General features: G+C 43.3%; 1 non-coding gene and 2 pseudogenes across 1 annotated transcript; all 3 read left to right on the top strand.

Moving 5' to 3' along the window:
* The first annotated feature begins 5,124 nt into the window (after positions 1 to 5,124).
* LOC127338740 (cyclic nucleotide-gated ion channel 4-like) lies at positions 5,125 to 5,774 on the top strand (annotated as a pseudogene).
* A 179-nt stretch (positions 5,775 to 5,953) lies between these two features.
* On the top strand, positions 5,954 to 6,025 carry TRNAD-GUC (transfer RNA aspartic acid (anticodon GUC)). Its single transcript has one exon. It is a non-coding gene; the product is annotated as a tRNA-Asp (tRNA).
* A 529-nt stretch (positions 6,026 to 6,554) lies between these two features.
* Positions 6,555 to 11,005, top strand: LOC127327290 (protein ACCELERATED CELL DEATH 6-like; annotated as a pseudogene).
* Positions 11,006 to 12,594: the final 1,589 nt, after the last annotated feature.

Raw genomic sequence — 12,594 nt, 5'->3', positions numbered from 1 at the left:
CACAAAAGCATGTGATCAACAACCTCTTGAGGCCAATACTACAAGTAGAACTTCACAAAAGCACAATTATGAACAAGCAGATGACAAGGACAACGTCGTCTTCAACATTAATGACGTGGATCCACCAAAGGACCTTGGCGATGCTTCTTGCAGCTCTAGAAGCTCTCCATGGAGGTCGCTTTCCTGTACAACTGGATGTGGAAGACGTCGTCCAAGGGGGTGAAGGCAAGTGTGTCGTCAGCTTTAAGTTGAGCCTTACTACCAAACTCGCTCTAGCCCTTGATGAAGCCGACTCGCTCAGCCTTGCAGTGGAGCTGCACCTTGTACTCACAATAGTCGCTCATGTACAGCGCCACCTTCACCGGACACAAGGTATTAACTTGTCAATGCCTACGAGTTGTAGACTAGGGTTTCGCGGAAATAGAGGGCAAGTAGATCTCGAAGGTTTCAGTCGAAAAGGTACTCGACTGCTAAAAACCAGGGTTGTGTTGACAATGAAATCGATCCTTTCTTATCCCTCGACTCCCCCTTATATAGGAGGCGGAGCCGAGGATTTCGTGACCTACAAGTTACAAATACCCGGAGACTTTCTGAGTTCGTCCCGTATAATTACATCTGTTTATTCCTAATCTACCTCTATTTTCCATAGCGACACTTCAATGGGCTTCTGGGCTTCATATTCTTCAGGTAGTGGGCCTTCAGGAAACCCCGAGTAGCTTCTTCGCAGGCCCATTCGGGATGCCTATGTCACCGGCGGCCCATTGTTTTTCAGCTTGTACTTCTTGATGAGGGGTTGCTCCATGATGGGTGGCACGGTCAGGGCAAGGAGGTCCTAGCTCTCCAACTGCACGAAGATGGCAGGAAGCCTTTCCCTGAGACCGTGTCCCAGTTGAGCATGATGCCTAGCGTGAACCCTTGGCGCATAGACCTGGCGGTAGGCATCCATAAAGGCTTCATTGGGGTCCCAAAGCTGCACCTGGACGGCAATGTCGGCCGCCTCCCCATTGGCCCCTCTGGGAAGGATTCCACGAGGCCCCAATTCTGCAAAGCAAAGGAGCAATATGAAAACAACAAAATGAAACAAGACACTTTGCTTTAGGATGCTCCAAGGCCAAGATAACGACAACTACACTGATCGTTGGTGAAGCACATGGCGAGTACAAATGTTGAAGGTCACCGCTGATGAAATCATGATGTCGTCTAGGGTTTAGGGCAAATATTCCTTGTTGTCGAGGCACCGTCCATTTCCACGTTCGAAGTGGGACCCCTGCCCCGCCATTGCAAGTTAAATGCACCTGCTCGTATATTGCAGCGCAAGCTAAATCACCACGAACTATATCGACCAAGACAGTCTCCCATGACATCTCAGCAAAGGCAAGATTCAAGTTGTCCAATGCATATCGGTCAGCTGCAGCAAATCAATCTAGGTTGTGTGTTCTCAGTAATCATGTTTGCATTAAAAAAGATTAGAATTTGTACCAAGTGTCCAACAAACCGTGGGTTGATATCATTGTCAGCTAACTATTGAACCCAAATTAACAAAAGAGTGGATTCCACTTTTTACCTCATAAGATCAATTTTGTGCCATTTTTTACCCAATTTAACAGAAATTCCTCAAAACTACCCCATTTAGTATACTTTCTTCCATTTTTTTTTTACCTTTTCTATATTAGTGGCTACAACCATCTCTGAAAATTCAAAATAAGTAATCATTAGTGGCTGCAGTTTAAAATGTACACCACAATCACATTCACAAATTTATGTCTATTGCAACTAAAAAAATCATGTCGTTGTCAAGTACAACTTCAACACACACCTAATCATCCTAGAAACAAATGATTGAAAGCTTTCACTCAAAGAAAAGTTCAGGCACCCTATGTATGGTCTGCATGTTTATGATCTAAACTGTGTTACTACAGGTATATTCATCGATGAAACAGTTCAGAGTTAACTGAACTACTTTTGTTTTCTAAAGTTTGCATCAGCGTCGCCAATTTAGATCTAGTCTCAATCTAAGAAATTTAAAAATTGTACCTAATGGCAATACACTCTCTAATAATAATTCACGAAAGGTTCAATCTTGTAACCATTGATCACTGCCATCAGATTCAATCTAAACCCACTCTCGTTGGGAAAAACATAGAAAAGGGTAAAAAAATGGAAAAAAAAGTATGCTAAATAGGGTAGTTTTTAGGAATTTCCGTTAAACTGGGTAAAAAGTGGCACAAAATTGATCTTAGGGGGCAAAAAGTGGAATTCACTCTTAACAAAAAGATCACATCGCTCTATAAGAAAACAAAATATTAGCAAGGTCAGAGATCTAAGGAAACTGTTATACTTCACATACTCTGTCATATATGTTTCTTTAACATATCCTATACAAGAATTGACTCTACAAATATCTATCAAAAGATATTTTTTAGACAAGTACATCAAGATCTTTATCAAGGTATCAATAGAAACATGAACACAAACACATATAGAAAGAAATACACCGTAACAAATAACAATCCAAATGTGATATCCTATTTATTATTTTCCATAACTCTGAAAGATATTCGATTGAACAAGAAGTATTGATAGCATCTTTTTAAAATTTCACTAAATACTTGTGCGGCTGAAATAATTTCCAAATGTTGTACTTCTATCTCCAATGATAAAACAAATGCAAAACACTATATGTCAATATTGGTGTCATAGTAAATTTTTAAGTGCGTTTGGTGAAGTTTCCTTTTTTGGGAACTTGAGCTAATTAAATGCAACCAAATTCGTGTGATTAATTTGAAAGTGAACAATACATTGGTATCCTTTTTGTTAGAGGACTTGTAGATCCCACTGAATGGACTAGAAAAATATACTAAAATAGGCAATAGTACAAAAGTTTGATATAAAATGTTAGCCTCCTAAACTGTAGTACAGTTGAAAACCCAACCCAACCGGTGGAGTCAGATGTCTCCTTCCGGTTGCTTGAGCACATGCAGGTGTGGAGCTGGAGCTCAAGTTACCCTAATTCACAAAAGCAAGCTTCAAGACAGTGGTACCTCAAGTTCGATAAGATTATTAATTAGAACTTTTGGTTTTACTGAAAATATTAAGGACAACTGCATTTATGTTAAGTTTAAGGGCAGTAGGTTCACAATATTAGTCATGTATGTGGATGACATATTATTGGCCTGCAATGATAAGGATATGCTGCACGAGACCAAAAAAAATTTGTCTTCCAATTTTGATACTCCCTCCATTTCAATCTATAATTCCTATAGATTTTCTTCATTTGTTTCATAATATAAGAAAAAAGTATGGCGGGGACACGCGGGGTGGAGGGATCGGGAGAAAATCAGGGGATTTTCTTTAATGACAGAGAGGTTTCCGAAATTCTGTTTTGTCTTTCCTTATTTCTCTCATATTTCTGAGATCGTGGATGGACTCGTTAGGGGATTTTGTGTTAAAAAATGACTTGTGCTAATTACCGTGCAGAAAATCTATAGGCATTATAGATTGAAACGGAGGGAGTATGAAAGATCTCGGTGAAACTTCATATGTCCTCGGCATTGAGATTCATCGAGATAGGTCTAAAGGTGTATTGGGACTATCACAAAAGGCATATTCTGAGCGAGTACTAAAGAAATTTAATATGCATAAGTGCTCTGGCTCACCTGCTCCAATAGTCAAGGGCGATAAGTTTGCGACATTTCAATGTCCGAGGAACCAAATTGAAACTGATCAGATGAAGTCGTTTCCTTATGCTTCAGTTGTCGGAAGCATCATGTATGCACAAGTTTGTACACGCCCTCTTGGCTTTTATAACTGTGATGCTTGACAGATTCTAATCAAATTCAGGACTAGACCACTGGAAGGCCGCAAAGAAAGTCTTGGCGTTATATGCAAGAAACAAAAGGGTACATGCTTACATATAGAAGGTCTGATAACCTGCAAGTTGTTGGTTATGCAGATTCTGATCATACCGGTTGTGTGGATAGTAAGAAATCCACGCCAGGTTATATATTCACACTTGTCGGAGGAGCTATATCGTGGAAAAGCTCCAAACAAACGATAGTTGCTTCATCTACGATGCAAGCAGAGTTTATAGCATGTTATGAGGCCACTGGGCAGGCTGTATGGCTAAAGAATTTTATTCCCGGACTTAAAGTGGTCGACAACATTTCAAAACCACTTCTATTGTACTGCGATAATGAACCCGCAGTTTTCTATGCGAATAACAACAAGTCAAGTGATGTTGCCAAACACATTGACATTAAGTATCATGTTGTAAAGCATAGGATCCAGATCAAACAACTAATGTTAAGCATATAAGTACGACTCGTATGCTTGCGGATCCGCTAACGAAAGGCTTACCACCTAGTATTAAGTTTATTAAACATGAGATTACTGAAAGCTTTATGATTCTGGAATAAAGGAACCACTATGAAAATCACTCCCAATAAGTAAAATGGTATCCATTACGAGATAGGATGGTATGCTATAAGTGTTGAGGTTCAATAGCATTTCGTTGATTGTTGTAACACCTCACTTTGGTTGATTATTCCTATGAAGAATGGGCAAATGATGTTAAACCTAACGATCAAGGGGAAGAATGTTGGTTGACCTGTCTGGTTTAAGAAACAGAGACAAAAACGTTTCAGTCAAAATAATGTTAAGGAGGAGGCCCACGAACCAACGTTCGTGGCCATCTCGTACGCATCTAACGCGCCCTGATCGGGGGCACCAAAACCAACTCGATGGTTTGGTCCCCTGTCGCCTGAGCCATATAAAAGGGGGAGCCTGGCTGCGATCTGATACATGAGGTTCACGATCAGCTCTCTACTCTCCCCACAACCCCATAAGCCCTACCGATTTAGGGAAGCGCAGAAGCGACGCGAAGACTAGCCTACACCGCGGCGGTGCCAGAGCAGTGCCGCTGGAGACCTGAGGGGACCAGGAGAGATCATCCACAACCTCTCTGCTTCACGCCTGCACCAAACTCCGACGATGAGTAATGCATCCCTGAACCTCCGTTTTCATGTGCAATAGGTGTTCTAGGCTGCTGCTTTTCTCGATCTAGTGCCACCCCTAATGTCTTAGATCTAACAGTACCACCTCTGTCTTGACCTCGTCCGGCAGGTGCCCCTCTTCCTTCACATGGACGACCTCGTCCTCGAGAACATGTGCGACCGCGTCAAGCCCTCATCTACCCCAAGGGCGAGACAGTAAGTCCATGATCAGTGAGCTGCAGCAGAGTGAGCTCGATGAGTGACTGACTGAATTTTTTTGTTGATTTTCTGAATAATCAGATCGTGAGGGAAGGGGATACTGTGCAGAGGATGTTGTTCACCGTGCGTGGGTATCTGCAGTGCAGCCCGGAGCTGCGGAACAGGCGACGAGCTGCTGCACGCTGGGGCCCGGCAACTTCACGGGCGACGAGCTGCTGTTGTGGTGCCTGCGGGCTGCGGCGCCCGTTCGCGGAGCATCTGCCGACGTCGTCGTCGACGCTGGTGGCGATGGGGAGCACGGAGGTGTTCGGGCTGGAGACGGCGGACGTGAAGTACGTGACGCAGCACTACCGGTACACCTTCACCAACGACAAGGTGCGGCGGAGCGCGCGGTACTACTCGCCCGGGTGGCGCACCTGGGCCGCGGTCGCCGTGCAGCTCGCCATGCGCAGGTACAAGCACCGCAAGACGCTGGCCTCGCTGTCCTTCATCCGCTCGTCGAAGCTCCAGCTGTATACCGCTATTCTCAGCTCGCCCAAGCCCAACCAGGACGAAGACTTCTAGGCCGGCCGCGTGAACTGTGAGGTGCGCATGATCAGGAGCTCTGTCGCGTACTCGCATATCGTGCACGGGACACAGATGATGGATGCTCGTCCTGCTGCCTGTTGCAGCTGGCTTTGAACAACCGAAATGCAGTCACGTTAAGAAAAGACAACACTCATAGCGGAAAACGTAGCATCAAAGTCGTTGTAGTATAGTGGTAAGTATTCCCGCCTGTCACGCGGGTGACCCGGGTTCGATCCCCGGCAACGGCGTTATTATTTTTTATCCCACGTGTGCATCAGCTTCATTTTTGTGGCGCGTTCAGGCGTGTTCTGCGAGCGTAGCATAGCGTTGCTACCAACAGTAATATTTTTTTCTTAACATACAACAGTAATCTTAGAAAGTGGCATTAATAAAAGTAAGGAAAAAGTTTTCACTGACATGTGGACCCCGCTTGCAAGAATCATTTTCCTCAACGTTCACTCTGATCAGCTCCCCGTCAACCTCCACTCTCCCTACAGACAAGCAGATCGGACGGGCGTCTAGTACCCTCTGCCTGGAGCTGCCTGGGTCAAGGTTGTTGCAAGCCGGCTTGGAGGATCATTGCACCGGTGTAGGATAGTTCTCAGAGCCCCAAACCTGGTCCAAAGTATAAAGTTTTGCAGGATACCTTGCCAATACACGGATGCAACCTTTACCGTGTCCCACATATGAAGCAAGCAAGGTACCCCATGTTATTTGAATATATACGTTTCTTCAATCCTCGTTTCTTGTGCATATGAACCAAAGAATAAGGTCTGAGTTCATCTTCTTTTTGTGTACGTCTTGTCTTGAAATTGAGATCTGAAGGAAACAAATCCTCTGTTTTTCCTTTCCTCCATTCCTGTGAATCAAAGGAGCGCTAACGGACATTCCAGCAAGGAACGCTCTCTTGTCGCTCTATGCTACATGCTCCCTGTAAGAGTTTTCACTACAATTAATTGTCTCTTGACACAGTTAGCACATCTGATTTTCTGCTGAGGGCCACTTTGAAGAAGGACCGATATCTTGCCATCTTATGAGCGATTGGACTGCGGATTTGTAGAACCAGGTATTCTGAATATCCTCTGCGTAATATTGATCAGATCCTTTTTCTTGGATTGTAGGATTTTTGTAAAATTTCACTCCTTACACGTACGCTTACCATGGCAGTTTCTAATGTAAAGTAAGATTTTCAACCGAGTTAGTCAACATTCAAACATGATGCTCTGTCGTGCCACACAACTTCAATTCACACAGGAAGCAACATAAAAAGACAAATCTTGCTTCCGACAGTAAAAGTAGGGCAAATTCAATTCGGCACATGGGAGCATATGCTCCTGCCTCCGGAACCATTTTGAAATGTCAAAAAAAATTGAACAAAAATTTCCGCGCGTACATTTTGACATTCTACGTACGTACATCAAGTTTTGCAAAAAACCAACATTTTTGATGACTTGTGTAATAAAGACAAAAAAACATCATGTACACTGCCATTTTTTTGCACCAAAATTTGTCTTTTTTACATGCGACAGTAAAAATGTCAGTTTTCCGTGAGACCAATTTGTAAACGTGTAGAACTTCGAGATGTACCTATTAAATTTTATGTCCGAACTTTTCGACATTTTCAAAATGTATTTAAAATAAAATTTAAAAACCGGGAGCATATGCTCCCGGGTGCCAAAACACCACTCAAGTAGCACTCTTTTTAAAAGATCAGTAAGAGTAGAACTTGATGTTGATTTTGAATAACAGAAGAACTTGAATTCGCCAATATTTAGTGCTCAGGAGCCACAACAAAACTTGTCCTTCCTTTCTTAATAAATTGATTGCATCTGTATTTGATTTTTATGAAAAAATATATTTTGTGTTAATTTTGTCAAAATTCTACAGAATATGTTTTGTATCAATCTCTTCAAGCGAGATTTTTCTCAACATTAATTTCCAGTAGTGTTATGACAAAACGATAGCATCACATAGCACATGAACCTTTCCCTAAGAATGAGGTTACTTGTTGCAGTAAATTAACTCAAAAGATAGATGGACGCCAGTAGATTTGCATCTAGTTCATCAGGTGGAGATGAGATGCCTGTGATGGACAAAAGGCTCTTTAAAGCAGCTAAAACCGGTGATACAATGTCAATGTATGCCATGGCTGCACCGGACAGAAGCATTCTTTTTGGGGAAACTCCGGAGGGGGAACACCTGCCTCCACATATCCTCCATCCATGGTCACCACGGATTCTGCAATGATGTGTTGGACCTTGAAGAGTCTCTTCTCGCCGCTGTAAACTTCGACGAGGAGACGCCACTTATCGCAGCGGTGAGAAGTCATCACCTGTCTTTGGCTTCCCTTTTACTCGGACGCTGCTGTCAGTCAGAGTTCAGGCATGCAATCTTGCAACAAGACAGGCATGGATTTAGTGCACTACACCATGCTATTCGCAACGGCCACAAGGACCTTGCACTGGAGTTGATAACTGCAGAGCCTGCACTGTCTGAAGTTGTGAGCAAGTACAACGAGTCACCCATGTTCTTTGCAGTGATGAGAGATTTTACAACTGTTTGCGAGAAACTAATGCAAAACCCTTTATGTGCTTATTCCGGAGGACAACATGGATGGAATAGTCTACATGCTGCCGTTAACAATGGCAATAAAGGTGCGAGATATATGTAACATATAGAGTGCAAATTATATTTACATTTAAATTGTTACAATACCATTTCACGCTGCTAACAGTGATTTGTTTTCAGAAATTGCTAAAATAATTATGGAGAAGCGTCCTGAAATGGCCAGAGAAGCTACAACGGTATTTTGTACTCCACTAAGACATGTTGTACTTCAAGGCAAGATTGACATGCTACGAGTAATGCTGGAGCATGATTCAACTCTAGGGTATGAAATAGACAATCAGGGTATTCCTCTCCTCAATGCCGCTGCATTTCGAGGTCAAGTTGCTGCTGCTCAAGAGCTTCTGAAATACTGCCCTGATGCTCCTCCTTATAACAAAACAAATGGTGACACATTGCTCCATCAAGCTGTTCAGGCTGATCACGAAGAGTTCGTTGAATTTGTCCTGAAGACACCAGTACTTTGCAAAGTTGTTAACATGCAAAACAATAATGGAAAAACCGCTCTTCATTATGCAGTCCAGAATTGCAATCCTAGAATAGTTGTTGATTTACTGTCTCATGAGGATATAGATGTAACAATACTGGACAAGTTCGGTTCTCCAGCAGCTTGGGAACTGTGGGGTTTCATAGAGAATGCCAAGACATTAAACTGGGTACGAACTCATGCTACAGATAGTATCGATCATGCATATAAACGGCCTTACAGATAAGGCAAAATATTTAACTCTATTTTAACTCTCCCCTCTAGGCCTCTACTACGAGAGCAAACTAATCATAGAATCGTCTATGATGCAGCATACATAATTTCTTTTAGTCAATGAAACAGAATAGTTGGCTACTATTAGCTTATGCAAACAAGCAGTAAGGACCACTTTTACGATTTGAGTCACACGAATTTCATGCCTACTAATTATTTCTCAAATTCAATCTATTATCAGTATTATTTATATATACCACTTCACATAATTAAAAACCGTTCATTGGTATGCATATTTCTTACGCGAAGTTAAATATCTGCTTTGCCACAGCTTAGGCACTGAGTAAAAAAAGCCGGCTCTAGTTTTTTGATAAATAAACAACTATGACCAACACTACTATATTTAAACAGTACACCATCTCAACTGTATTTTTCATATTGTGAGCTTCATTGTGCCATATTCCTTTGGATTCATGCAGAATGAAGTGGTCATGCTTATGTCAAAAGCTTATCCACAAGGTGCTTCAGCTCTTCATAATCTGCATATGCAAGCCAAACAACAGATGACTAACACATCAAGGAAGGATGCAAAGTCACTAACTCAAACCTACACAAGCAACACTTCTTTAGTGGCGATTCTCATTGCAACGATCACCTTTGCAGCTGCATTCACCTTGCCTGGAGGGTACAGCAATGATCCTGGAAGCGAGGGACTCCCCATCATGTCTAAGAAGTTCACATTTCAGGCATTCCTGATTTCTGATGTCTTAGCGATGTGTTCCGCTTTTGCTGTGGCCTTCATATGCATCATAGCAAGGTGGGAGGATTATGATTTCTTACTTTACTACAGAACCTTCACTAAGAAACTAATGTGGTTTGCATATGTGGCAACAACTACGGCCTTTTCAACTGGTTTATACACGGTGCTGGCTCCACGTCTCCACTGGTTGTAAGGATGGCAATGGAGCGGGTTTGGACGGATATAGAAAAACCAGATCCATGCCCAAATCCATCAACCTCGCTCTGCCCCGCCCATGATAGTATCCATGGGCATGGATGTCGCCCCAAATCCAAATCCGATGGATACCTGGATATCCATGGATATCCATGCCCATAAAATTTGAGTACCATTTCAGCAATATTTCACTTGCATTTCATCAATAATAAGCTAACATGAATATTTTGGCAGCATTTCGACATTATTTAAGTAGCATTTCAGCCGTAAATATGTCGACAATTCATAGGAATATCAAAGTAACAATATATCACATTACCGAGAAGGCGGAGCAATCAACGAAGATCCACAGTCAATGCGGCTGGCGGAAGCCCTACCAGCACAAGGCGGTTCCGTGATTATTTAGAGTATAACATCCTTAAGGCTTAAATTAAGCGTTTGGTGATTCGGGCCTAAAAAGGACAGCCAATCATAGGTAAAATCGCATGTGTCACTGACATGTGGGTCCCACATGTCAGTTGGATATCCATCGAATATCCATGGAGCGAAAGCTCTGCCCGTGCCCGCTCCATGAATTATCGGATATCCGCCCCATGAAATCCGTGGACACAACCAACACTCCATACCCGTGTCCGGCGGATCGAATATCCGTGGATACCCGGATCCGTGGATAAAATTGCCATCGTGAACTGGTTGGCTATCGCAATTTGCGTCATGGTAGCTATGTTGCCCATTCTCACTAAGCTATTGGGTGAATGGCCGGTCTTGAAGCTCAGAGTTCGGCTGGGTAAAAGTTTCAACTCGGATCTCCTTGGCATGGTGTGAGTGATCTCATCAGTTTGTCTTAGAGTAGTGATTTCTGATAGTACTTTTCAATGTATCTGTAATAAATATTATCTGGCAACTCATTTTGTATTTTTAATTCATTGGGACAAAATATGGTGCTCCTATTCAATCGCCAACAGTATCTTGAAATATGAGAATTTCCATAGAACCAGTAAAAGAAAGCACCTCAAAATACTATATGACAACTAACTAAAACTATGAATTTCTACAGCTATAAGTTGGGTGCTGATGCAACTGATCGATGTAGAGAAGAACATCACTAAGCCATGCCATATTTTTGAGCTTACCCAAGATGGGTTTCTAAGGTGCAATCAGATCAACCTGATCTACCAGTAGCACATTCTAATCCGGAAATTTCCTAATGTGGTAAAGCCTGATGAAAGTAATACGTAGTGTACTAAATCAACTAAGGAATGGGGAAAAAAGGTTTGGGGATGAGAAGCGAAGTAAAAAAAAAAAACAGGCTTGACAATATACACCCAATGTCCCCATCTGCAGTTGTTGTTTCCTGTTGCAGTTTGTTTTCTGGTTGGTTTATTGTCCATTCTCAATAATCTGCTAGGCGAGCAGCTTGCCTTGAAGCTCAACTTTCAGTTGGCTCAAGCTTACAAGTCCAATGTCCTTGACACGGTCTAAACTAATCCATTTATTTTATTGTTCTGGTTTCTAGTTATATGTTTTGAATTTATCGGCAATAGACATTATCTGGCTACTTATATTGTATTCATTATTCATCACAATAAAAACATTCCAACGTTAATTATGTGGCTGGAATATGAAGCATCGGTACCGTCATAAATATCCAAATAATAACTGAAAATGAAATGTAGCAGAAAGGTGATGTCGTAGTTACTGAATAATTACCGTAAGCCCTAAGGTCAGCAGAGGTCATGTGACCAATATCCCCAGACAGGAGCTATAAAACATCTCCACCTGAACAAACGAACAGACCAAGAGGCAAGACGCCGGCGTGAGATAACATGCGCTGTGCAGTCATCTTGTGCCAATAGGAAGAAAAATATTTTGGCACTGACCTTATATGTCTTTGCCCAATGACGGAGCATTTCGACTTACAATCAGGTATGGACACCGGAGCCTCTGTGCTTGGAGAGAAGGACAATGTGCGTGAGTTTCCTTCTGTTTCTTGTCATTTCGACAAGAAGAGCAGAATTGCTGTGTCGATGCAGGCAGCCTTCGCGTACAAATTGACCAGCACTGCAGTGCCGACGTAGACATTCCCATCAAAGCGGAGCAGGCCCTCAGCGAGCTGGCGAGCAGGAACTTGTTGGCTGGCTCGCATTAGGAAGCTCTCCGGGAGGCCGCGAAGAGGGCGGTCGCTTCCTCCCCGCGTCCGTGTTGCGCGTACATGGAGATGGCGGAGCCCCATGAGACGAGCAGCAAATTCTGCGGGTCGAGGTTCCCGTGCGACATCCCGTCGAACAGGCGGTGGCTGTCCGGAGGCGGCCGAGCTTGGAGTAGCCGCGGCGGAGGAGAATGCCGAGGAAGAGGTCCGGGAGAGGCTCGGTGACGACGGCACGGGCCTGCGCGGCCCGCGAGGACGCGGCGGAGGCAATCGCCGGCGAGGCATGAGAGGAGGAACTAGGGACGTGCTGTACACCGACCTGGTCGGTCGGTGCGCACCGCACACCCCCGCAACTCGGGGCGGTTCAGTGGGCCGCGGCCCATCCCAA

The sequence above is a fragment of the Lolium perenne genome, chromosome 1 (assembly GCF_019359855.2).
Source record: "Lolium perenne isolate Kyuss_39 chromosome 1, Kyuss_2.0, whole genome shotgun sequence".
Classification (NCBI taxonomy): Eukaryota; Viridiplantae; Streptophyta; class Magnoliopsida; order Poales; family Poaceae; genus Lolium; species Lolium perenne.
The sequence above is the reverse complement of the archived record's forward strand: the minus strand, read 5'-3'. Positions and strand labels throughout refer to the sequence as shown.